General features: G+C 45.8%; 1 pseudogene; it reads right to left on the bottom strand.

Moving 5' to 3' along the window:
- LOC133258037 (ATP-binding cassette sub-family C member 4-like) overlaps positions 1-19,928 on the bottom strand; it is a 57,291-nt pseudogene extending 37,363 nt beyond the window's left edge.
- Between the last annotated feature and the right edge of the window lie 6,792 nt (positions 19,929-26,720).

The raw sequence follows: 26,720 nt of genomic DNA, 5'->3' as shown, positions 1-26,720 counted from the left end.
GTCATTTAAGCTCCCTGTAACCACAGGCAACCTATGTAATTACTTGGGTTCAGAGTCCTTTCTTCTACAATGGAGTATATAGGAAACCCACAACTTCGCTGAGTTAGCCAAAGGAATAAAAATGTTATTATGCATAAAGTGCTCATAGCAGTTCCTGATACATAACTTATTTTGAGCACTTGCTATTGCTGTTGCTGCACCACTAATAGTACTGCGGCTGCCACCACCAGTACTACTCAGTATGACCCCTTGTTACTGCCACTACTTACAGTACTTACAGTACTACTACTGAGATGAGCCCCCCCATTTACCAGGTCCTCGACTCCCCACTTCTCTGCCATGACCGCCCAACAACCAGCCTCCTGAAAGAGGGGCTGGGGCTCTACCAGTTACACTTTATGCAGCCCCCAGGCCTGGCCTTCCTGGATCCCCAGCAGGAAGTATTCCTGGGGCTGGACAACTGTGAAATCAACACTCCACCCCACCCTTCACAAGGCACTGCAGTACCTCGGCGATCAGAGCCCTCTCTAAGGTGGCACTTTGCCCCATATACCTGTCCCCACCCTCTGGCACAGTGGTCAACACAACTTTGTTATCAACAATAATTCCATCTCCCAGGACCACCCAGTCACCTGGGACCTGACAGATCCTCTGTCTCTCCAGTTGTATAGGGTGGACGTCACCTACCCAGCTACCCACTGCCCACTGCCCGCAGTGCCCTTCAGTACAGCACAGCCTCTAAGTAAGAGCCACACCACCCACCTGTAAACCACCTGGCCCATGCTGCTGCTGCTGCTGCTAAGTCACTTCAGTCGTGTCCGACTCTGTGTGACCCCATAGACGGCAGCCCACCAGGCTCCCCCGTCCTGGGATTCTCCAGGCAAGAACACTGGAATGGGCTGCCATTTCCTTCTCCATTGCATGAAAGTGAAAAGTGAAAGTGAAGTCGCTCAGTCACGTCCGACTCTAGCGACCCCATGGACTGCAGCCTACCAGGCTCCTCCGTCCATGGGATTTTCCGAGCAAAAGTACTGGAGTGGGGTGCCATTGCCTTCTCCAACCTGGCCCATAACCTCACCTCAACACAATGGACTGATGACAGCTCACACCTACTCCACCTAAAACACCCCTTTCACAGCAACTGCATCTTCCATCCCTCCTGCCCTCACACACTCACAGGCCGCCTGTGTCCCTAAGGCAGCGCTAAGGGACCATGGTGAGCACGAGCCACCCAGTGGGGTCTGCAGCAGACCTCCAGCAGGCTCAGCCAGAACAGGGAGGCTGCCGGCACTGTGTCCCCAGGTGGACTGTCCTCTGGGGGATCTTGACCCAGGATCTTCAGGGTCACGGAGGTCAGCGACCTCACGGCTTTATGTCTCTGGTTTCCTCCTGCACATCCCCTCCTCCACCCTCCACCAAAGCCATGATACCAAGACTCTCCCTTCGACCAGCAAACCACCCCCACAGCCAGGACAGAAACCACCATGGAGGGTGCATGAATTCATGGTGAAGCTGGAGCTCCTCCACATGGGGTTTCTGACCTGGGTGACCTGGCCCACGGGGAGGTCTGGCAGCTCCCCACGCAGATGTAGGGCCCAGAGTTCTGTTCCACAAGAGGAGAAGAAGCGAGGACCCCTTTTTAGGAAATGATTATCAGATGTGACCTGGGCAAGTTAAAAATTACTTGCTTGAGCACCTGTAAAATGGCTTATGTTACTGCGCTCTGATCCAAACTTACTTCCTCCAAACCAGGAGGCTCATATTCCTTGAGGTTGTAGGATCTTTATCTCAAGGATCACTTTCAGCGTTTATATCAAGTACTGAGCACTAAAAACATCCTAATATGGTATAAAACGTCTTGTTTTGTCAGTGCCATCCTTTCCCATAAGCAGTTATGGGAAAACCTGAAAGAACTTTTGGCCAACTTAGTACTAATCCCCTGGAGGCCCACTCCTTTAAGCATCAGTTCATTCTAAAAATAAACACAACCACTGAGCTACATCATGATATTTATCCTGTGACAAACCACTGTTCTCTCTCCCCGCCATCACATCCATCTCAGTACTGAACTGCATACACTTAAAAGCAACGCACAGTATGTAAAAATTTTTACCTCAAGAAATGTAAATATTCCCAAAACTAGACAGGATTTCCAGTAACATTTTATGATTGCTTTCATTAAACAAGGCTCCCATTTGTATGTCTTGGCTCTCAAAACTTCTTGATCCCAGTACCTGTGATGAGAAACAGAGCACAGTGAAGAGCAGTGTGTCCACCAAAGGGGAAAAGGGGGCAGGGAAGAGTGGGAGACGAGCCTGCACTACAGGGTGCTCTGTGGCTGTGCAAAAGATGCAGGCAGGTCAGGAAGCAACAGTTAGAACTGGACACAGAACAACAGACTGGTTCCATATAGGAAAAGGAGTATGTCAAGGCTGTATATTGTCACCCTGCTTATTTAACTTATATGCAGAGTACATCATGAGAACCGCTGGACTGGAAGAAACACAAACTGGAATCAAGATTGCTGGAAGAAATCTCAATAACCTCAGATATGCAGATGACACCACCCTGATGGCAGAAAGCGAAAAGGAACTAAAAAGCTTCCTGATGAAAGTGAAAGTGGAGAGTGAAAAAGTTGGCTTAAAACTTCAGAAAACGAAGATCATGGCATCCAGTCCCATCACTTCATGGGAAATAGATGTGGAAACACTGGAAACAGTGTCAGACTTTATTTTGGGGGCTCCAAAATCACTGCAGATGGTGACTGCAGCCATGAAATTAAAAGACACTCCTTGGGAGGAAAGTTATGACCAACCTAGATAGTATATTCAAAAGCAGAGACATTACTTTGCCAACAAAGGTCCATCTAGTCAAGGCTATGGTTTTTCCTGTGGTCATGTATGGATATGAGAGTTGGACTGTGAAGAAGGCTGAGCGCCGAAGAATTGATGCTTTTGAACTGTGGTGTTGGAGAAGACTCTTGAGAGTCCCTTGGACTGCAAGGAGATCCAACCAGTCCATTCTGAAGGAGATCAGCCCTGGGATTTCTTTGGAAGGAATGATGCTGAAGCTGAAACTCCAGTATTTTGGCCTCCTCATGCAAAGAGCTGACTCATTGGAAAAGACTCTGATGCTGGGAGGGATTGGGGGCAGGAGGAGAAGGGGACGACAGAGGATGAGATGGCTGGATGGCATCACTGACTCAATGGACGTGGGTCTGAGTGAACTCCGGGAGTTGGTGATGGACAGGAAGGCCTGGTGTGCTGCGATTCATGGGGTTGCAAAGAGTCGGACACGGCTGAGCAACTGAACTGAACCTGCTCACAGGGCTCCTGAAAGATGAGCAGTGTAGACCCTGAAGCACCAGAATAAAAGGCTTTGAGGGGAAAAAGTCCCAATTCTGGAAATAAGTTCCTTCCAAGCTTTGCTGGACTCACAGGTCATGAGCCGCTTAGGGGAGGCAGACTCCGTCCTCCAGGGACCCCACCTCCGGAGACAGAGCTCAGCCTCCAGGGCCATGGCTGCGGGCTCCCTCCATTTCCACAGATGCACAAGGAACAAGGGCTCCCACAGCCTCCAAAGTGGGCTGAGCCCTGGGTCAGCCTGAGGGGGTGAGCGTTCAGTGTCAGGGGAGGAGGCTCAGGAGAACCCAAAGGAAGCAAAGCCCCCGCCACATGCACCTTTAGCCCCACGTGGAAATTCTCACTCTCCCTCCCTTCCTCCCTGCTGCCTTGCAGCTCTTCTCCAAGGCGCTGGGAGTGATCTTCCGGAAACACTGAGTATATGTCATCTTGTTTTAATTTCTGTTCGTGACCAATTCTAAACAAGGGGTTTAGGCACCTGCTAAAAATTAAAAGGACAGTGACATATATCCAATTCTCTCTGCTCTGCTCAGATGCTCAATTGTACATCAAAATTACACATCTCTAATTAGAATCCTACATTTATGGGCTTTGTTAAATAAAAACAAAAAATTACATTTTAAATATATAGAGGCAAGGGGCAATAATTAGATATGTGTTTACACACTCACTCACATACATACACACAGTCCCTAACTCTGTACTCTGAGAGGCCCTGGAAGCAGTGACACACTGGTAGCATTCTAGCCCCCTGATCTTGGGGTTTGGGGTAACATACACAATCACAATTTTTTTTGTTGTTGTAAGAAATGTTAAGTTCTCTTCAGTTCAGTTCAGTTCAGTCACTCAGTCGTGTCCGACTCTTTGCAACCCCATGAATCGCAGCAGGCCAGGCCTCCCTGTCCATCACCATCTCCCAGAGTTCACTCAAACTCATGTCCATTGAGTCAGTGATGCCATCTAGCCATCTCATCCTCTGTGGTCCCCTTTTCCTCCTGCCCCCAATCCCTCCCAGCATCAGAGTCTTTTCCAATGAGTCAACTCTTCACATGAGGTGGCCAGCTTTCAAATATTCAGAACAGTAGGATTAACTATAATCACCAGACCACACATTACATCCCCATAACTGACTCATTTTATAATGGAAGTTTGTGCCCTCTGGCCCCCTTCACCCAGACCTTGGCTTTTTAATACCTTCTTCCCTAAAAGGAATCATCTAAGAAATGGCTGTTTCCAAAATTGGGGCAGTGTGTGTCAGCATGTGATAATTCTATTTTTTTTTTATTGTAATATAAGTGCCTGACATGAAGTTTTGGAGACATCCATGTCAAAGACATCCATCTCCGGTGAACACGTGACAGCTACACAACGAGGTAAAGATCCAGGCCACCCCACCCATGAAGTTCCCGATTTCAGAAAGCTCTGGTTGACCTGATTACAGACCATCTCACTGACTGTTTGCTCCTCCCTTCCTGCACTTTAATTCCCTCTCTTATTTTTTAAATTCACCAATAAAGAGTGAAACTTTAAAATTCTAGACTCCCCACCCTCAACCTCAAAAAGGCAGAACCCCAAGTCCAAGCTGGCTCATGAGCTCTCTCTCTCCACCCAGGACCTCGCTGTGGCACCAAAGGGGTGCATTGTACCCTCCAGGGCATGTGAGTGATACACCTTGACATTTCAAAGTTCCCTGATGGTTGTTGCTGAGATGTGTCTCACAATCCTAAGAACCACAAGGGCCGGTCCAGCCACAACACTGACTGCAAAAGAGAATTTCTGTGGGGGCTGCTCATAACTAGTATGAGCCCTGGTGAGCAGAGCCCCAGGAAGTCCTGGCAAAAGTCTCACTGTCTACAGGCCAAGACCAACAGGCAGGGAAAGTCCAAGATGGGTCTAAGACATCTTGTGCCATAAAATAAGGAAGCACTCAAGGAATCATGAGGATGTGTAGAAGGACAGAGAAGCTTGAATGGCTCTTGCTAGACAAATCTGGAATACTATGAGCATCAAAACAAACAAATGGCAATGAAGCTTAACCCAGTAAATAATGAAAGAATCCATGAATCAGTAGTGCTACATAAACAGGAGAAAAAGGAAAACTCACAAACAAATGCAGACAAACATAAAAGGAGTAATCAATTACTTTTAAACTATGTACCTAACTGAAAATGTACTATACTGAATAATTTTTAAGTGCAAGATATTTTTTATCTTTACATGAGGAAAATCACTTGGGAAACTGTTTTGTGATTCAATCTATAAACTATGTATTCCAAGACATGTCTGTTCTAGAGAGATGCTTAGTCCCTTGTGCAAATCAAGTGCTGGTCCAAAAGACTGCTGAAATTTTATATGCCTACTGATATTTTACACTTTTTTATCCTGCATGTCCTGTAAAGTTATAAATCTGCACAATAAACATGTTTAACAATTCAAAAAAATAAAAATAATAAAGGAAAAATCAAGTCAAGAAAATCATCAATGGAAATTAAAAACTGGCTGAAAGTTTAAAGCAGAAGATGATATTTATATAATCTCAACTTATCTCTCTGCAATTATTTATTATAAAGGGAAAAAACAATAAGTGTACAGATGATCCCACCAAAAAACCTATTCAAATCGATCATGCATTATTTAAATGATAATAGTATGCAGAGACAGCACATAGGTAAACACCATTTTACTAATTTTGCCAGGGTAAGGAAATTTCCAAGTCCAGACCATAATAACCCATGGATAGAGATCAAACCAGTTAGTCCTAAAGGAAATCAACCTTGAATATTCATTGGAAGGCCTGATGCTAAAGCTCCAATACTTTGGCCAAGCTGATGCAAAGAGCTGACTAATTGGAAAAGACCTGGATGCTGGGAAAGGTTGAAGGCAAAAGGAGAAGAGGGCAGCAGAAGATGACATGGTTAGATAACATCACCCACTCAATGGACATGAGTTTGAGCAAACTCCGGGAGAGAGTAAAGGACAAGGAAGCCTGGTGTGCTGGTCCATGGGGTCGCAAAGAGTCAGACATGACTGAGAAACTGAATAACAGCAATGACAGAGATCACATTTCTTTTATCCTGTTATTCCTATGATAACATGGGTACAGATGCACAAGAAATATTTGTTGAATGTATGAATATCCATGACTCATTAAAGAAGAAATAAGATAAATTGAACTTCAGATTTTGCTAATCTGGGTACCTTGGCACCCCTAAAGAATCCCAGTCCAGGAGTCAGAAGACTGGACTCTAGTCCCAGCAGTGGTGCTGAGCACCCAGGGCCTCAGCTGTCCTCTGCTCCACGTCTCCACTCCAGTTCAGCAGCTCCATGACCTTTAACATCTCTAGGTCTCAGTTTCCTTCCAAAACAATGGTGTACATCTAGGAGCTTTACCACTAAGCAGGTTTGAAACATGTTGGGTGATTTATTCCACACTTGTCCCCTAAAGAAAATGCTCAGGGAATCAGCACTGGGACTTACCCAGATGATGACACCCTGCAGCCAAAGTGAAAGCATTAGTCACTCAGTTGTGTCCGACTCTTCGCAACCCCATTGTCTGTCCAAAGAATTCTCCAGGCAAGAATACTGGAGTGGGTACCCATTCCCTTCTCCAGGGGATGTTTCTGACCCAGGGACTGAACCAGGTTCTCTTGCATTACAGATTTTTTACCATCTGAGCTACAAGGGAAGCCCACAAAAGACCCTCTTTAAAATTCTGCTTGAAGAGGAAAAGATGCTCAGCATCACTAATCATGCTACTGCTGCTAAGTCACTTCAGTCGTGTCCAACTCTGTGCGACCCCAGAGACGGCAGCCCACCAGGTTCCCCTGTCCCTGGGATTCTCCAGGCAAGAACACTGGAGTGGGTTGCTATTTCCTTCTCCAATGCATGAAAGTGAAAAGTGAAAGTGAAGTCACTCAGTCGTCTCCGACTCCTAGTGACCCCATGGACTGCAGCCTACCAGGCTCCTCCATCCATGGGATTTTCCAGGCAAGAGTACTGGAGTGGGTTGCCATTGCCTTCTCCGGCACTAATCATGAGGGAAATGCAAATGAAAACCACAATGAGACATCAGCTCACACATATTAGGAGGGCTACTGTGGGAAAAAGAAAGAAGAAAAGATAGTGTTGGCAAGGATGTGGAGAAACTGGAAATCTGCACACTGACAGTGGGATTGTAAAATGGTGTATCAGAAAAGACAATGATTTTATGATTTACATGAAGTCCTCAGAGTAGTCAAATTCAAAGAGAAACAAAGTGGCCCTGTGGTTGCCAGGGGCTGGGGACAAGGGAAGTGGGCAGTTAGTGTTTTAATAGCACACTAGTACAAGACGCAGAGAAGGCAATGGTAACCCAGTCCAGTACTCTTGCCTGGAAAATCCCATTGATGGAGGAGCGTGGTAGGCTGCAGTCCATGGGGTCACGAAGAGTCAGACATGACTGAGCGACTTCACTTTCACTTTTCACTTTCTCGCATTGGAGAAGGAAATGGTAACCCACTCCAGTGTTCTTGCCTAGAGAATCCCAGGGACGGCGGAACCTGGTGGGCTGCCATCTATGGGGTCGCACAGAGTCAGACACAAGTTAAGCGACTCAGCAGCAGCAGTACAGGATGAAGAGAGTTCTGGAAACTGGCTGCACAATAATGTGAATTACTTAACAATACTGAACTGCATGCTTTAAAATTGTCAAGATGGTAAATTTTACGTTGTGTGCATTTTCCACAATTTTAAAAAATTTAATCAGAAACAAAAATGGCACCTCATGTGCCTCATTTGGAAATCTTCCTGTGTTACAGTCTAGACGTTGCCACTTCCTAGTTACATGATCGTGAACCAGCCACAAAACCTCTCAGTATTGGCCTCAGGAAAGTTGGGAGAAGACCTGGAGAGACATCTCCCTGGGATGCTGAGAGGGTCAGTGATGCTCTGAACAGGACAAAGTACCCCCAAACAGCAGTCATCACCACCACAGAATGCTTGAGTAATCCCATGCGGTCCCCATTAGAAAGTCTCTGAAAGTTTGATACATGAGGTTACAACAATAGCAGCCCCCAAGAGGAAGAAAGACTCCTCTCCTTTCCTGGCAAGGGCTCAGCCACTGAAAAGCCATGACTCTGAAAGAGCCATCCCAACTTCCTCTTCTCCTCTATAAAAGTGCTCTCCAGCCCTGGCACTCTGGGGACTTACACTTGGCTCTCCACAAATGCAAACCTCAAACTGCAATTCTCTGCTGATTCTGAATAAACCCATTTTTGCTGGAGAAATATCTGACACTCTGTTTGTTCAGGTCAACAGAGGGAAGGGAATCAACATGATTGGGGGACCCATGGAAAACTCCAAAAGGTAAATGATCCACTTGACACATCTGAAAGGACACTTGTCTCAGGCTGATAAGATGCAGAACTATAAAGACCAAAAAAATCAAGAATAAACTACAGGAGATAAATTTGTTAGGAAGTTTATTCTGCCATAAGGACATACCAGTAAATGTGAATATACCTTTGGGATGTTCTACCTCTTGCTTGAGGCTGTGGATATTGTATAAAATTATCAAAACTCATCAAATTAAACAGTTATTGAGAACAGGTCAAGGCCAGAGAAACAGCCCTGCAGAGCTCACCCAGCCTCCTTCTCCAACATGTGGATTTCTGACTGTTAATGAAGAATAACAAGTAGTATTCTGAAAATGGTGCAAAGAATCCTAGCTTGAAATTTAACATTTCAGTGTATTCACAATCGATAGCTACTAAGGGCCTTACAGGACCAACTTCCCTAAACCATCTCAGCACTCAGCCAGTTCACATTCCCCTCATGTTATCAGCTTCTCTGACAAGAGTCTCTGGAGAGTCTTGTGGACAGTTTCCACATCCGCACTCACTCTGCAAGGGGACAGTTCACTGACTGAGACGTGGTCAGGGTCAGGGGAGCAAGGATGTAACCACTCCCTGAAGGGTCAAGTGCATCTGGTCCAAGACCCTGCTCCACCTCATCCCTGGGGACAGGTCCTGCACTCACCCCCAGCCTGCTGTGGGCTCTGGGACAAGGGTGGAGAGAAACGCAGAGCTCACCCAGAGGCTGCAGGGACATCAGGGACATCACCAGGGAGAGTCTCAGCAGACTGGACAGTCCAGTCCCCAGAGGGACGTAGTTCATAAACTAGGCCACTGATTTCCAATAATGGGGAAGAATTATTATTCAATAAACCATAACAGGAAAATGGGCTGTCTTAGAAAAAAATGGGGCCTATTCTTACATCAAAAACTAAAAAAATTCTAGCTGCCTTTACTGTTAAAATAAGAAAAAAGCTAAAATTAAACACAGAGCTTTAGATGATGTTAGGATTTTTAAAACACATACTACAAAATGAACAAGAGAAATCAAAAAAAAAAAAAGCTCAATTTTAATCAGTGACATATAATTTAAAACCTCTAAAGAACAAATTAAAATCTGAAAAAGTATTATATGCATTTATTATAAGCATTTATTACAAGTTATTTCAAAAATATAAATGCTCTATAGGAAAAATAATCTATTAATAGACATTTGAAGAAACACAAATAAATGGTCAGTAGACATAAAAAATCTTCCATCTCTACAAATCAAATGGCAACCCACTCCAGTATTCTTGTCTGGGAAATCCCATGGACAGAGGAGCCTGACAGGCCACAGTCCATGGGGTTGCACAGAGTCAAACTGGAGTAGGTGACTGAGCACACATAAATCAAATAAATTCAAATTAAAACTCTTTGAATTATTTTTAACTTTAGGCCCAAGAAAAAAAAAATGTAATTCAGGTACTCAAAGTTGACAATGAAATAAGCTCACAAACACCTGTTAAGAGGGCAAATTGATCTGAACCTAATGGAAAACAATTCAGCCTTTCACTAATTATTCTACTTCTGGGGAATTTGGAAAAAGAAAAGATGCACCAAAATATATGGTCATAGATATGCATCACATCCTAATTAGCAATAAACTCTATTAAACAAAAGCAAAAGACTGCATACATTTCAATTAAATACCACATTTTGACAGAAACAGATTCACAGACTTAGAGAATGAACTTGTGGTTGCCAGGGAGAGTGATAGGGGAAAGTGATAGTTAGGGAGTTTAGTGGGAACATGCATACACTGCTGTATTTAGGATGGATAAGCAACAAGGACCCACTGTATCACAAAGGGAACTCTGCTCAATGTTATGTGCCAGCCTCGATGGGAGTGGGGTTTGGGGGAGAATGGATACGTGTTTATGTATGGCTGAGTTCCTTTGTTGTCCACCTGAAACTATCACATTGCCAGTTGGATATACTCCTATACAAAATAAAAAGTTTACCTAAAAAATAAATGCCACATTTTGAACATTATTTAATGCTATAAATAAATGTTAACCATAGAAAATTAAGAAGGAATCAGGATCCAAAGATATTTAACTTTATAGAAAAGTGTGCATAATACAACATTGTTAAGCAACTATGCTACAATAAAATTCTAAAAAACCATGAGCTATAATTTCGATTTAAAAAAAAAAACTGTGCATGTGCAGATATGCACAAAAACCTCATGGGGAAAGAATAAGAAATAACCAAAATATCAGCAAGTATACCTGGCTTAAAAAAAAAAAAAAATCCTTGTTCCTTTCTTCTTCTTCTATGTGCTCAGTCATGTCTTTCTCTTTCAGAGTAGCCCACCAGACTCCTCTGTCCATGGGATTCTCCAGGCAACAGTACTGGAGTGGGTTGCCATTTCCTACACCAGGGGATCTTCCTGACCCAGAGATCAAACCCATGTCTCTGTGTCTCCACATTGGCAGGTGGGTTCCTTATGTCTGGGCCACCTGGGAAGCCCTTCTTCTTCCATAAAGTTTTTTATAGAAATAGAAAAATATATATTCTTTTCTAAAATTTGCAATTACCAATAGCCATAATGTATGCCTTCTCTTAGACTCTAAGTCCTACCTGTGCTGTGAAAACACTAAAACCCCTGTGAGGTCATTTGTATAAAGACAATAAGTGGCACCATTTACAAATTTAGAAAGCAGATGAAATGTAAGAAATGCAAACACCCAATGAGAAGATGAAAACTCAGTTTCTCTACAAGGTGGATAGACAACACTCTGGGCAGCACTTCCTGCCTGGGCTCATTTCAATTTCCCAGGACAGCAAGTGGGGGACATGAGGAAATCATGAGGGTACCTCAGACTTTACAAACAGGATGGAAATTGTGGTTACCAACTAACTTCACAAAGTCTGGACCCCTTTTTAAAAGTTAACACCGAAGGAACAATGCCAATGGGAGGAGTGGCTTAAAGCAGAAAACAGCCTCTACCTTCCATCAGAATCTCCTGGAGCTTGTTTAACCCCATCCCCAGGGTTTCTAACTTTACAGAATTGGCCTAGAAGGAGCATGGGGCAGGGATGGGGTGGGGGTGGTGATTTGCATTTCTAACAAGCTCCCAGGTGAGGAGGATGCTGCAGGTCTGAAAGCCATATTTGAGAACAGCCGCCCTAAAGCTTGATTATAGAGCCCTAAAGCTTGATTATAGAGACGTTTCACGTGCATCATCTCCAACAACAAGATCTTTAAGAACTTTCCTTGAGAAACTCCACCTACAAGACCAAAGGTGTGTTTGGAATCACCTTTTCCCTCCATTTAAGAACAAGAATCTCAACAGAAGCAGCTCAGTACTGCAGTTACATCCACATCAACACAGGCTCGGAAGCCAGACTGCCTCGTTTGGGATCCAACTCTTACTAGTAGCTGTGTGATGGTAGGCAACCTGGTCAACCTCTTGGAATCTGGGGCAGAATGGATACATGTTTATATATGGCTGAATCACTTTCCTGTCCACCTGAAACTATAACAACATTGTAAATTGGCTGTGAAAGTGAAAGTCATTCAGTCGTGTCCGACTCTTTGCAACTCCATAGATTATACAGTCCGTGGAATTCTCCAGGTCAGAAAACTGGAGTGGGTACCCTTTCCCAGAAGGGAAATCTTCTGGGAAACACCAAGGGAATCTTCCCAACCCAGGGATCGAACCCTGGTTTCCTGCATTGCAGGCAGATTCTTTACCAGCTGAGCCACAAGTTTATAAAATAAAAAGTGTTTAAAAAAAATTACTCAATCTCTCTGCTTTAGTGACTTCACATGTTAAATAAGAGGTAATAGCTCCTTCCACTCCAGCAGAAAAATTGGAAATGGGTGCCTACCCAAATCAATAAGAAGTCCTCACATTCCCATTTCCACGCACATACATTTTGAAAATCCACAAATAGAACACTCCTTGCCCTGGAGAGTTCCTTGCCCTGTCTGAAGTTAAGGAGAGGTGTCCCTACTTTGTTATTATTTATTGTGGTTGTTGTTTAGTCACTAAGTCATGTCCGACTCTTTTGCAACCCCATGGACCATAACCTGCCAGGCTCCTCTGTCCATGGGATTTCCCAGACAAGAATACTGGTGTGGGTTGCCATTCCCTACTCCAGGGGATCTTCCCCACCCAGGGAACAAACCCACATCTCCTGGTCTTCTCCTTTGGCAGGTGGATTCTTTACCACTGAGCCAACAAGGAAGCCTACACCCATATTTTTTCTTCTTGACCCTCTTTCCTTAAGGGCCACCAAATGGCCAAGAGATGTAGTTACACACACTGAATACACCACCATCAGAACAAGCACAGAAGCTTCTGTTTCCTGGGAATCCCCAAGGACCTCCCATATGAAGAAATGGAAATATCAGAATTTGTGGGAAAGATGGATGGTTAAAGGTCCATCAATGAAAGACATAATCACTCAAGTGTGATTAAACCCAAAGGTTCCAACCCACCTAATTAGTGGTCCCAATTACCAGATGGAAAACTTTAGTTAAGAGCTTCACCTCTCTGAGCTGCTTTTCATCTGTGTTTCCTCCCAGCTCAGAGGCCCGTCGGTGGTTTCAGAACCAGAGGACTCCTGGGCAGGACCACCTGCATCAAGACCCTGCACTGCTTCTGGAAAGGCTAGAGATGCAGATAAGACCCCACAGGCTTCAGGGACCCCATCCCCAGGGTGACTCTCAAAGGTGGAAGCAGAGATTCACAGTAAGAAAAGGGGCTGGTCAAATACATCCTCCAGTCCTCTCAATGTATCCCAGATAAAAGCAAAATGGGTTCAAGAATCATGTCCCCGTTCATTTTTTAAAAAGTGTTTTTTTACACACATGAAATTTGTCATAACTAGATACTGAAAATATAGTGAGAGATGCACACAGAGGGAGGGAGGGAGACATGGCCACAGACACAGTGACCAGGGAGCCTGGTGCAGTTGGAACTCAGCTGTCACCTCAAGAATATGGAGAAAGCTGGGGACATTATTGGCAGATGGCAACAGGAGCAGAGCACTAATTAGATTAAGGAAGCTGTTCATGTCTTTTGCTTAGTGGAGAAAGGGTGCGAACTAGTTTAGAATTACGAATCCGGAGCTCTCCTGGGGAAGCCGGCTAAGGATGGCGTGCGGGGTCCGGTCCTTCTCCTTCTGTCAGTGACCCCCGAGGCAGCCTGGGTTCTCAGCCTCCCTGCCTCCTGCTCCCGCTGCCCCTCCTGTTCCCAGGACTAAAGAGGCTGACGGGGCAGCGAGCTGCAAGGAAGGGAGACCCTGCGCCCTGCCACCAGGTCGCTCTTCCCGTTCCTGCTACCCCTTCCCGCCGCCTCATCCAGAGGGCACAGACAGGGACCCCCGCGGCCGGTGTGGGGAGACCCCACCCGCTCCAAGCAGCCATCGGAAAGCACTCCCTCGCCCTGACCTCGACCCTCAACCCCTGCAAGGCGCAGCAGCGTCAGGCACTGAGCCTGAGGCGGCGGGGTATCTCAGCCCAGGCGTGCCCTCACCAGAACAGCCACGAGCAGATGTTCGCGTCCTGCAGCGGGTTGGGCTTCTCCTCCGGGGACACCGGCCGCATCTTGACGGCCTGTGGGGTGGGGGCAGCCGCGGGCCTCACGCAGGTGTGAGGCGATGTCGCAGGCGCCGCTGATGGTAGCGGTGGGGGGAACTGCACGGCGCGGGGCGTAGGACCCCAGGCGCCCTCGTTTCCACCCTGGCTGCAAACGCTACCCGAGGGCTCGCTCTAAGCCCGGAACCGCACCCACAAGGTGGAGAGGGAGGGGCAGGCTGCAGCGGAAACGCCCCTCAGCTATGGTGAAGACCCGGAGAAAGCTGGCAGAAGGAGATAGCAGCCCGCCCTTCCGGGCACGCTGCCCTCATCAGGACCAAACAAGGGCGCTGTGGGAAGGTCTCCAACTGGAATGGAGCAGGACCCTGGGGGGCCTTCCTGGAAGAGACCCCACCCCACCGCGAGATACCCTGAGCTAGTGGCCAGTACTGGTCAGTGGAGGTGAGCACAGATGACGGGCACAAAGCTGCCAGGCTACTGAGATGACAGCCCCAGGCTCCCCAGTGTCTGTTCTACTACTAGGCTGGCCCTGAGAAATCCTGTTTTGATAAGAGGAGGGAAAAGGAAAGACCACAGAACATCCTTCTCGTGGCATGAAGGACAGTTACTCAGCAATGAACTGATGCACAGAGAAAAGTACATAAGCAAGAAGTCAAGGTTAACTTTGTTTATCCCTCAAATAAATAAATTTTGAATCAGCCAATAAGCAGGAATCAGTACAAGAGGGAAATAAAGAACTTCAAACTTTTTTCCCATATATAAAGCCCATATGAATATATATGAAGCATTCAAAAGTATTATTTCTGGAATGAATAAACAAAGTGTGGTATATACAGTGGAGTGTCATTCGCCCTTAAAAAAGAAGGGAATTCTGACACATGCTGCAGAGTGGATGAACCTTGAAGACTTGTATTGTGACTCAGAATACTTATTTAATCTTCATGCTGTTGCTGGCACAGAACTCCTAAAACCCTTAGGTGCTCTAAGAGTGAAAAAGTATCTTGATAATGGTAACAAGCCCCTTTCAACTACACCTGAGTTTTAGTGAATGCATCTGTTTGTCAGAAAAATCACACCTGATTAAAGGGTTGGCAGTTTCAGCCCACCCCCCACATCCACGAAGGAGAGGGACTGGAAACAGTTCAACCACCAATGGCCAATGCTTTAATCAACCTTGCCTAAGTATGTTTCTAAGAAGCCTCAATAAAAAACCAATAGGATGGGGTCCACAGAGCTTCCCGGCTGGTGAACATGTGCAGGTTCTGGGAAGCTCTCTCCTGGAGAGGGCCTAGAAGCCCCTCCCCTCCCCCTACCTTGCTCTGCATCCATTCCATCTGGCTGTTCCTGACTTGAATCCTTTTATAATAAACTAGTGATCTAGTTGAGTAAACTGTTTTCCTGAGCTGTAAGCCACTCTAGACAATTATCAAACCCAAGGAAGGGGTTATGGGAACCCTGATTTATGAGCAGTCCATAAGGAGAACAGGACTCAAGACTGGCTCTGAAGTTGAGAAGGGGCAGTCTTGTGAGACTGAGTCCTTAACCCATGATGAGGTCTAACACTAACTTCAGGCAGATAGTGTCAGAACTGACTTAAATTGCAGGACACAGTTGTGTCTGGTGAGTTGGAGAATTGGTTAGGATTGCTTAGTACACACATGGTGTCCAGAAGTACTGAGTCACCAAAAGACAAATACTGTGATTCCAGTTATATGAGGGGCCTAGACTAGTCAAATTCATAGAAACACAAAGTAGAATGGTGTTTGTTGGGGGGGTGGGGGGCGGGGAGGGTGGGGAGTGTTTAATGGACACAGTTTCAATTGGAAGATGAAAAAATTCTGGAGAGGGACTGTGGTGATGGTTGCACAGAAGTGTGAATATAATCAACACCCACAATAGTACATTTTAAAATGGTTAAACTTGTTCACTTGTGTTATGTATATTTTACCATGTAAGGGAGGAGAAAATTCCTTTTCCTTTTACCCTTCTAGGCCCTCTGGCTGGGGCCTGGGAAATTCAATTGATGTAAGACAGATGAACAAGAGAAAAACAGTTTATTAACCTGTACGGCATGCACATGTATGCAAGAAGTCTTTCATCATACAGACAGTTGTTGTTGTACTCAGATGCGTTTGTAAAACTGCTTCATTTTTAAGAAGATTCATGGGAAGGACTTTTGACAAGTACATATTTCTGACAAGTTTCAAGCCACAAGCTAAACTTTGTAAGAAATTATGAAGTCCTAATGGAAAACCTGATGCCTTCAATAAAACCATTAACAAAAAGGACTAGTTGCTGAGTGAACTGGAGAATATGCTTGTAAATTTTACTGTTTTTGTCTAAAATATTAGTGATTTTTATGATTAAGTTAGTGTTTTCCTAACATAAGAAAATCCTTTCCTTCAAGCTAATTATGACTTACAACAATTTGGTTAATTACACTTTGTAAGTAGAATTAAAACATTTGTCTTTTCTTTCTACCTGATCCTCCAAAAACTGGAAACTCTTAAGGTTTCCAGAAGCTGTACCAGATAAATAAGGAAGGCCACCCCATAATAGGGGCGTCTCTTCCACCTCTAGTTGAGTGACACATGTTCTCTGAACTCAGTTTCTCATCTGTAAAATGGGTATTAAAAAGTAGTATCTGGGATTTCCCTCATAGTCCAGTGATTAAGAATCTGCCTTGCAATGCAGGGGAGTTGGTTTCAATCTCTGGTCAGGGAACTCAGAGCCCACATGCCAGCAGAGCAACTAAGCCTGAGCACCGCAGCTATTGAGCCTGCCCACTCCATATAAGAGACTCCATGTACCCCAGTGAAAGATCTTGCATGACACAACGTAGGTCCTGAGTGCCATAAAGCCCCAACAAAGCCAAAATTAAAAAAAAAAAAGTAATAACTGTCTCATGGAGTTATTGTTTATGTGAAAGTGCTTTTTGTAATTTCTGATCCAGAAAGGATGTTCAATAAGTGGAGGTTATTATAGCAAGATATTTTATCAGAATATTAAATTAATTGTCCTTGCTATGGTATGAATGTTTGTGCTAAAGGAATGAAAATGGAATTCTTGAGGTTATAGCTTAAAGACCACTGGTGCTGGCATGAAGAGCACAGTTTGCAAGAAAACTTAACCAACTGAATTTTCCTCCAGAGAGGAGAGATTGAAACGCAAGCCAGAGGAGAGCAAAGGTCTGGGGACAAGAGGCAGAGAGTTGGTGACCCCTGTCCCCAGTAGTCACCATCCTCAACCTCCCAGGCAAGGACAAAGTAGAGGGGATACAGGATATCATAGAACCGCCCCCCCCACTCAAGTACAGCTGGTGCCTTACCTCCTGCTAGAAGCCAGGTGAGTTGGTTGCTTTGCAGAGGAGACTCCCATACCATCATTTTGTGTTACAAGTTAAATAGAAAAACCTGATTTCCCAGTTGGGGTCTGGAAAATTCAGAAAGAGGGAGGCAGCAAGCTTAGACAGTCTGTGAGCCAGGATGACAGAATGCCATAGAAGGCGATGAAGCGTGTGCCATCCATCTGGGGAGCAGATGAGAACTCAGTTACATCCTTCCTTTAAAATCCCATGGCAGAGTTGATTTTAAAAACAGAATACATTTTAAAAAACATTTGCCCAGAAAAGTGGAAACCAGACTTTGCTAAAGTTTAAGAAACAACACCAGGAAGATAAATAAGAACTCTTCCTAAATCTAGATCATCTGCTTTATAATCAGGTTAGATCTATAGTCCCTATTTTTCATTCTCCATGTTACAAGTGGTGCAGGAGAAGGAAATATCTCATCCTGGGAGATGTGGGAGTACCAGGGACCAGCTTCCAAGTCAGGGTCTTTGGCTTCCTGCAGGAGAGAGTTGAAGAGGGAGCTGAAGTAGAGTGAAAATGGACTTATTCAGGGAGACACACATTCCATAGTCAAAATATGGACCCTCTCAGGAGGTGAGAGGACCCAGGTTGTTAGTTGTCATGGGTTGAGTAATTTCATATGATAATAAGTGGGACAAATATTCTTGCTATTACAGGGAAGGAACAGGATTTTCAAGACCTGAACCACTGCACACTTTTGAAATGGAGCAGGACCCTATGGTCCTTGCCCCGCCATGTCCTCTGCCTGCCTTTTGTCTACTGAAAACCTTTAGCCAAATAATAAATTTAATCCCAGAAGTGAGAACATGCAGATACAAAGAAAAACAGTTAAAGGACACCAAATAATAACAATGTAGCCATTAAGCATAGTCAAGGACCTCTTAATTCCTTCCCAAGGGCTATAGATAGTATTCTGAGCCATACCCTGTGAGCTGTCTTATAGGTACTGAAAACCCCTCCAGGTAAAAGAACTACATGATGACCGGACTGTAGCCATGATATAAGCTGCCACAGATCTGAGAATGGACCTTGAGAAATGGAAACAAACAAACCCTAGAACTGAAGAGTAACTATACTTAAAACAATCAAGATGAAGCTGGTCAGACCACCGATGACCAATCTCAAGATGATGGTCAGCGTTGACTCTGCTATTTCTACATGCAACCCTCTCCCTCTGTCTATAAAAGCTCTTGTCCCTTCATTCTCAAGGGAGTAGGCAGTCAGCCTTTGGAGAGGTTCCCAGCCTTCCCCTCACCACATACTGGTATCCAAAATAAAGTAAATGTTCTTTCTACCGATCTGGCCTCTTTATTGGCTTTTGAGCAGCAAGAAGCCAGACCTGCCTCTTCAGTATCACTATTTGGCTTTCTATGGTCAGCCTTGGAACTATCACAGCACCTGTCACAGTGAGAGGGGAGTGAATTTTAGTGTTATAATGAAGATGTAAGAGTTAGAGGTCAGAGGCCAGACCGTACTTAACATCATCTTGATTTTAGCTGGTTCAATCCAGTTTTTGTGGTATCCCGTTTTTCTCAACATCTGTGCCCCCTTCCTTCCTGTCTCACAAGCATAGAAACACTGTTTCCATAGTGATGAGGCCATCTTAGCCTCTTATCTGGGAATCCAGACCTGGTTCTCTGTACCCTGATGCCTAGGCCCTTCCCTTGCCCATTTAAACAATACCAGGTTGTCTTCCTCAAATGAAGGGCACCACAGACTCCCACTTATTTCAGGAGCAACATCAAGCCCCAGCCAAGAGGGAGTTACCTTATGGGTAAAAAAACAAAACTGATTATATCAATACCTTCCCTTTTGGATCTTCAGGCATAGAAGACAAATTTGTCTCTTTCTCTTCATCAAGATGATCTCCACAGGTAACAAAGGAAACAGTCATTAAAGTTAAGCTGGGGCCCTTAGTATTCAGGGAGGCTGGGCTGTGATGGAACAATCACTGATAAAGCCCATCAACCATTCCCTGGGAGTAAAGTCAGAATCTGGTTAATGAAATGAAGTTTACCTTTTATCTCTCCCTTTGTGCTGAGTCTTTTTTCACTTGTTCACAGGCCGCCTCCTGCAGAAGCCTCGCACTTATGGTCCTTCAGACGAGACTCCCTGGTGTGAAATGGCTGTGCCGACACCTCAGCTCTGAGGGCCCTGTGCGGAGTCTCTGCGCCCGGCACTGTGATTCAAGATGGCGGCCAGGGGGCCGTGTGGAGAGATGCTGACCCAGCACTGTGATTCAAGATGGCGGCCAGGGGGCCGTGTGCAGAGATGCTGACCCAGCACTATGATCTGGAGTTACGGGCAGCACACCTGAGCCTGTCCTGTGAGAACCCACCCATCCCCCAGCTGACAGGAATCACACACAGCAGTCCCAGGGGTGCTTTTATGTGAAAGCTGTCCTCTATATCACATTCAATGGACAAGCCATACCTGACAGAGGGGCTTCTCAGGTGACTCAGCGGTAGAGAACCTGCCTGCCAGTGCAGAAGACTCTCATTGATTTCTGGGTCAGGCAGATCCCCTGGAGCTGAAATTGGCAACCCGCTCCACTATTCTTGTTTGGGAAATCCCATTGACAGAGGAGTCTGGTGGGCTGCAGTCCATGGGGTTGCAATGAGTCAGAAGTGACTGAGCATACACATACCTGGCAGAAGGAACCCTTTGTCCTTTGGGGTCTGACTGGGGAGGGTCGGTAGCAAAATAGGAAGAAATCAAACCATGTTTGGTTTTACTGGTGGCTCAGATGGTAAAGAATCTGCCTGCAATGGAGGACACCCAGGTTCAATCCCTGGGTTGAGAAGATTCCCTGGAGAAGGGAATGGCTTCCCAGTCCAGTATTCTTCCCTGGGGAAGTCCATGGAATTCTGGTGGGCCACATAGTTCGTGGAGTCACAAACAGTCAGACACAACTGAGCAACTTATACTTGTTCACACTTTCTAGCAATGAAAGCAGCTGCCATTTGGGAAGACATGAGATCTTTTGCCTCCAACAATGGTTCTCACTTGGCTGCAAGGTGGAATCACCTGTGGGGTTTTAAAATGTGTTGACTCCTGCCTCCCCTCCCCCGAGATTCTGAGTTAACTGAGATGAGGCTTCAGCACTGGGATTTCAAAGAACTCCCCTGTAACCAAGTTTACAAACCCCTGGCCTTTGCCATACTGAAGATATAAAGACCTGTACCTGGATGAGGAAACAGGGTAAACTGATAGAGTGATTCTGCAGGAACAGGAGTATGAGTTTCTGTGTATAAGATGTAGATGAGGTGGGGGGCCTGTGACCCCTTTTGCCCCGTGTGAGGCCTTCCTGGCCCCTCTTTCCACGGCCTTTGCACACTGCTCACCTGGACGCGAGGATTATACTGCCCCCTGCTGGTGATTTTCAGTGTGGCACAGTTTTCCCTGGAGGTTTCACACAGGCCCCATCTTCAGTTCAGTTCAGTTCAGTCGTTCAGTCGTGTCGGACTCTTTGCCACCCCATGAATTGCAGCTCGCCAGGCCTCCCTGTCCATCACCAACTCCTGGAGGTCACTGAGACTCATGTCCATCGAGTCAGTGATGCCATCCAGCCATCTCATCCTCTGTCGTCCCCTTCTCCTCTTGCCCCCAATCCCTCCCAGCATCAGAGTCTTTTCCAATGAGTCAACTCTTCACATGAGGTGGCCAAAGTACTGGAGTTTCAGCTTTAGCATCATTCCTTCCAAAGAACACCCAGGACCGATCTCCTTTAGGATGGACTGGTTGGATCTCCTTGCAGTCCAAGGGACTCTCAAGAGTCTTCTCCAACACCACAGCTCAAAAGCATCAATTCTTCGGCACTCAGCTTTCTTCACAGTCCAACTCTCACATCCATACATGACCACAGGAAAAACCATAGCCTTGACTAGACGGACCTATGTTGGCAAAGTAATGTCTCTGCTTTTCAATATGCTGTCTAGGTTGGTCATAACTTTCCTTCCAAAGAATAAGGGTCTTTTAATTTCATGGCTGCAATCACCATCTTCAGTGACGTTGGAGCCAAAAAAAAATAAAGTCTGACACTGTTTCCACTGTTTCCCCGTCTATTTCCCATGAAGTGATGGGACCAGTTGCCATGATCTTAGTTTTCTGAATGTTGAGCTTCAAGCCAACTTTTTCACTCTCCTCTTTCACTTTCATCAAGAGGCTTTTGAGTTCCTCTTCACTTTCTGCCATAAGGGTGGTGTCATCTGCATATCTGAGGTTATTGAGATTTCTCCTGGCAATCTTGATTCCAGTTTGTGCTTCCTCCAGCCCAGCATTTCTCATGATGTACTCTGCATAGAAGTTAAATAAGCAGGGTGACAATATACAGCCTTGACGTACTCCTTTTCCTATTTGGAACCAGTCTGTTGTTCCATGTCCAGTTCTGTTTCTTCCTGACCTGCATACAGGTTTCTCAAGAGGCAGGTCAGGTGGTCTGGTATTCCCATCTCTTTCAGAATTTTCCACAGTTAGGTCAGCACAAACTTATGAGCACCTCATCTACACCCTGCACACAGAAATGCACACTCCTGCTCCTGAAGAATCGCTCTGTTTACTCTGTTTCTTCATCCAGGTAGTTTTTTATATCCTCTGTATGTGCTAGCTTAGCACAACCCTATGAACTTGCTGGGAGGGAAACCCTGGGAACTGTAACAGGATGAGCAGCTTGGCAGTAACTTCAGGAGCTGCTCCTGCCCAGGGAAGCTCAGGGAGCTCCAGGCCACTGGCCAAGCAAGGTCTGGCACATGCCTGTGACTGGACCATTCCTGTGCCTGGGGTTTGAGGTGTGTGTGTGTGTGCTCAGTCGTGACGACTCTCTGGGACCCCGTGGACAGAGGATGGGATTTCCCAGGAAGGAATACTTGGAGTGGGTTGCCATTTCCTCCTCCAGGGGCTGTTCCCCTACCTACGTCTCTTAGATCTCCTGCATTGGCAGGCAGATGCTTTACCACTAGCGCCCCTGGGGGGTTGAGAAATTGGTTTTATCCTCCAGTGACAGGTGCTTCCCGGGCTAAGTGGTAAAGAATCCACCTGCCAGTCCAGGAGACACAGGAGATGTGAGTTGGATCCCTGAGTCCGGGAGACTCCTCGGAGGAGGAAATGGCAACCCACTCCAGTATTCTTGCCTGGAAAATCCCATAGACAGATGAGCCTGGAGGGCTACAGTCACAAGGTCGCAAAGAGTCACGCATGACTGAGCACAGCCAGTGACAAGTGCCTATGATATCGAGCATCCGAAAGTGCAGAGATGTAAGCTAATGAGCGTCCCAATAAACAGCAGCCGCCCCTTATTCTGCTTTGCGTGGCAGGATGTGTTTTTACTTTATCACGTTTAATTTTAACGCAAGCTCAGATGGTATTAGGATCCCCATCTTACAGACCAGGAAACAAACCCACAGAGCTTAAGGACCCTGATCAACGTCATTCGACTCCTGAGAGATGCAGCCTCTGTTCCAGCTCCACCCGTGTCCCGGCAGGACCAGGAGGTCTCCCTGCCCAAAGACCTGCTCAGCAGCTTCAGCCTGACCCCTTAGGTGTATCCGTGTGGTCCCTCCAGGCGCCCGCAGCCCTTTTGCTCCTATTGCCCCTGACTCAGGTCCTTCCTTCTGCAGAGCAGCCCCCAAGAGTCCCACGGTTGGCAGGAGGACACCCTTGCCCCGTTCTGGCAGCTTCTCCCTGCAGCCAACTCCCAGGGGTGGGGTCAGGCTACGTTGTGAAGAAAATCAGGAGAGAAGCAGGAAGGTGTGAGCTCATGGTCGGCACCTTCCTCTGACCTGGGACCTCCCTCTCTTCTCCCTGATGCTTCCTGCTCCTCTCCACACTCCCCCCACCCCCATTACAAGTTTTCCCATAGTTCTGCTGTAGATCAGACTCACCAGGGGAGGGGTTAGAATATAGTTTCCTAGAGAAGGAAATGGCAACCCACTCCAGTGTCCTTGCCTGGAGAATCCCAGGGACGGGGAGCCTGGTGGGCTGCCGTCTATGGGGTCGTACAGAGTCGGACACGACTGAAGCGACTTAGCAGCAGCAGCAGCAGCAGCAGCAGGCTCCAGCCCTAAAGATCTGATCGAGGGAGCCACACAAGTGGGGCCTGGAAATTTGAATTTTTAACCAACACCCCATTGGATGTGACGCAGGGGATCTCTGAACACTTTGAGAAGCATTTAACAGACCTGCCACTCATATCTGTGGGCCCTGGGTCAAGAGTATAAATGAAGCTGATCCTACATATTTAAATATTTAAAAGTTAAAAGTCAAGCTAACACATTGTCAAGTGCACCTTCATAACCACCTAGCAGGCTGGGATTCCTGGACCCCGAAGTTTGGAGCCAGAAGGCAGGACAGCAGAGGGAAGGGCCGCCCCAGGCCCCAGCCCTCCCCCTGCTCTTCCCACATCTGGCTCTGACCCTCTGTGCTCTGAGGAATCCACTGCTCAAGCAAGAGCACCCCCAGCCGTCAAGTCCAAGCTCAGGCCGCCTTCTTCCCGCCCTAAACACTGTATCTTGACCACCTGTCGAGCGGGGGCATGGGCACCAGGAAGAGGCCTACACTGACGCTGGGAGCAGGATTCTGGACTCCAGGTGCTCAGAGCACGACCTGGAGGGGGCAGGGCTCCAGGTGGCCACGCCCCCTAGTCCTCTCTGCCTGCCCCTGGGGAGGGTGCAACCACAGGAGGACAGAGCAGGGACTCTAAACCGGCGATTCTCTGACTGTACTGTGAGCAGGACTCACCTGGGATCCAGAGATCCTGAGTCAGTGGGTCTGGGGTAGAGACAAAATTCCAACTGCCTCCCAGGCCAGCCTATGCTGCCAGTCCACATGCCACACTTAGAATAGCAGAGCTCTGGGGCAGAGTGGGCAGAGGTTTCCTATAGAGGACCAGGAAATACATTTCCAGGATTTTCACATCGGATGATCTCTGCAACCCCTCAGCTCTCCTGCTGCTGCTGCTGCTGCTAAGTCACTTCAGTCGTGTCCGACTCTGTGTGACCCCATAGATGGCAGCCCACCAGACTCCCCCGTCCCTGGGATTCTCCAGGCAAGAGTGCTGGAGTGGGGTGCCATTGTCTTCTCCCCTCAGCTCTCCTAGTGGAGCACAAAGGCAGCCACAGACAAATATTAGTGAATGAGGATGGCTATGCTCCAATAAAACCTTATTTCTGAACACTGAAATTTGAATTTCATATAATTTTCCTATGAGAAAATATTCTTCTTTGGATTCTTTCAACCATTTAAAAATATTAATATAAAAACTGTTCTTAGCTTACAGGCCATAAAAAACAGATAGTGGGACAGACTTAGCCCCAAATCTCTAAAACACAAGGATGTTTTAAAATAACCACAGCATCAATGTCCAACCTAAAAACAATTAGCAATAATTTTTGACATCATCAAATACCCTTGTCGTCTTAATATATAATCACTGTTTAATCTGTCCTTTTATCCTTTCCCTGTCCCACAGTAGTTCAGTATCCTGCACTCTGTAAATGTTGTCATACTACTTAACACCAGTAGATGGCACTGATAATCTTGACATTAGCTAACAGTTTACACAACAGAGAAGGCAATGGCACCCCACTCCAGTACTCTTGCCTGGAAAATCCCATGGCCTGAGGGCCTGGTGTGCTGTAGTCCATGGGGTCATTAAGAGTCGGACACGACTGAGCGACTTCACTTCATTTGTATGCAATTTGCAATTATAAATAAATATATTAACGCAAAAATTGAAAATAGCCTGTTGACTCAATTTTTTTTTAAAGAGGTAACATGGGAAGCTCCTGTCATCTTTACTAGGTCAACAATTTTTAGTGTTAAATAATGGAGGCCCTTATGTTTTTATAATTTTCTGTTTAAGAAAAAAAGCAAATTGAATCTATTTGCACAAATGATCTAAGTTAAAACTCATTATAAATGTACTATCTGAATAAAAACTTATTTTCCAAACTTGCCCCAGTCTGTTGTGAAGAATGAAGACTTAGGATGTGAAATTTGGATGGAATCTTTAAGCCCATCTAGTTGACCCTTCCTCAGCTAACAACAAACTTATATCACATTATGAAATCTCATAGCAATGTAATGATTTTCTGTGCAATTTGCCATCTTTCTGCCAGTGATCCCCCCTTCTTCGCTCCAGCCCAGTCCTGCTATAAACATAAACTATTAAAAATATATAATTACTCAAGAAAATTAGTTTCTGACTTTGGCATACTTTGTATAATTCATCTAGAAAAAGAAGTTTAAGAAATCATCAACCTGAGAGTACAAGTGAGATCATAATTACAGTCATACTCCAAATATCAATATTCTGTCCTCCCACCCGCTTAAATACAACCAGTTCACACAGCTGCAGAGGACCCAATCCACGGGGAGTGGGAGAGGGGTGTCTTAGAGCTGTTTCTTTCCATTGGTATCTGAGGATGTCATGTGATTTACCCAAGACTACACAGGCCATTTGTGTGAGATGAGGGTCTTTTGACTCCAGGCTGACAGGATTCTAATTGGACCTGAGGGTTTGTACTTCATATGCAGTGCTAATATGTTCAACACACTGCTTTTTTTAAACAAGTTAAAGTTCTTGTTGTTATAAAGTCTTTAAATTATACCTTTTCTCCTGCTTGTTACTAGACTATAATATTTTTTTCTAATTCCTGTTCCTGTATCAAAAGAAAGCCCCATCAGAAAATTTAACAATCCCAGTTTAAGGCAGTTTAGGGCCTTGTACATTATTTCTCAAAGCCTGACAAACTCTTCCAAACTACTTGGAGAAGATGGGAAGTCCCATCCAGACAAACTGTATCAGAACTCCTGGGGAAGTTGAAGCAGAAATCTGAATGGTAACAAGCATCTTTCTTCCCCACAATTAGCAGTGCCATCTACTGGTGAAATATAGTATGACAACATTTACAGAGTGCTGCTGCTGCTGCTGCTGCTAAGTCGCTTCAGTCGTGTCCGACTCTGTGCGACCCCATAGATGGCAGCCCACCAGGCTCCCCCGTCCCTGGGATTCTGCAGGCAAGAGCGCTGGAGTGGGTTGCCATTTCCTTCTCCAATGCATGAAAGTG

The sequence above is a fragment of the Bos javanicus genome, chromosome 12, assembly GCF_032452875.1.
Source record: "Bos javanicus breed banteng chromosome 12, ARS-OSU_banteng_1.0, whole genome shotgun sequence".
Lineage (NCBI taxonomy): Eukaryota > Metazoa > Chordata > Mammalia > Artiodactyla > Bovidae > Bos > Bos javanicus.
The sequence above is the reverse complement of the archived record's forward strand: the minus strand, read 5'-3'. Positions and strand labels throughout refer to the sequence as shown.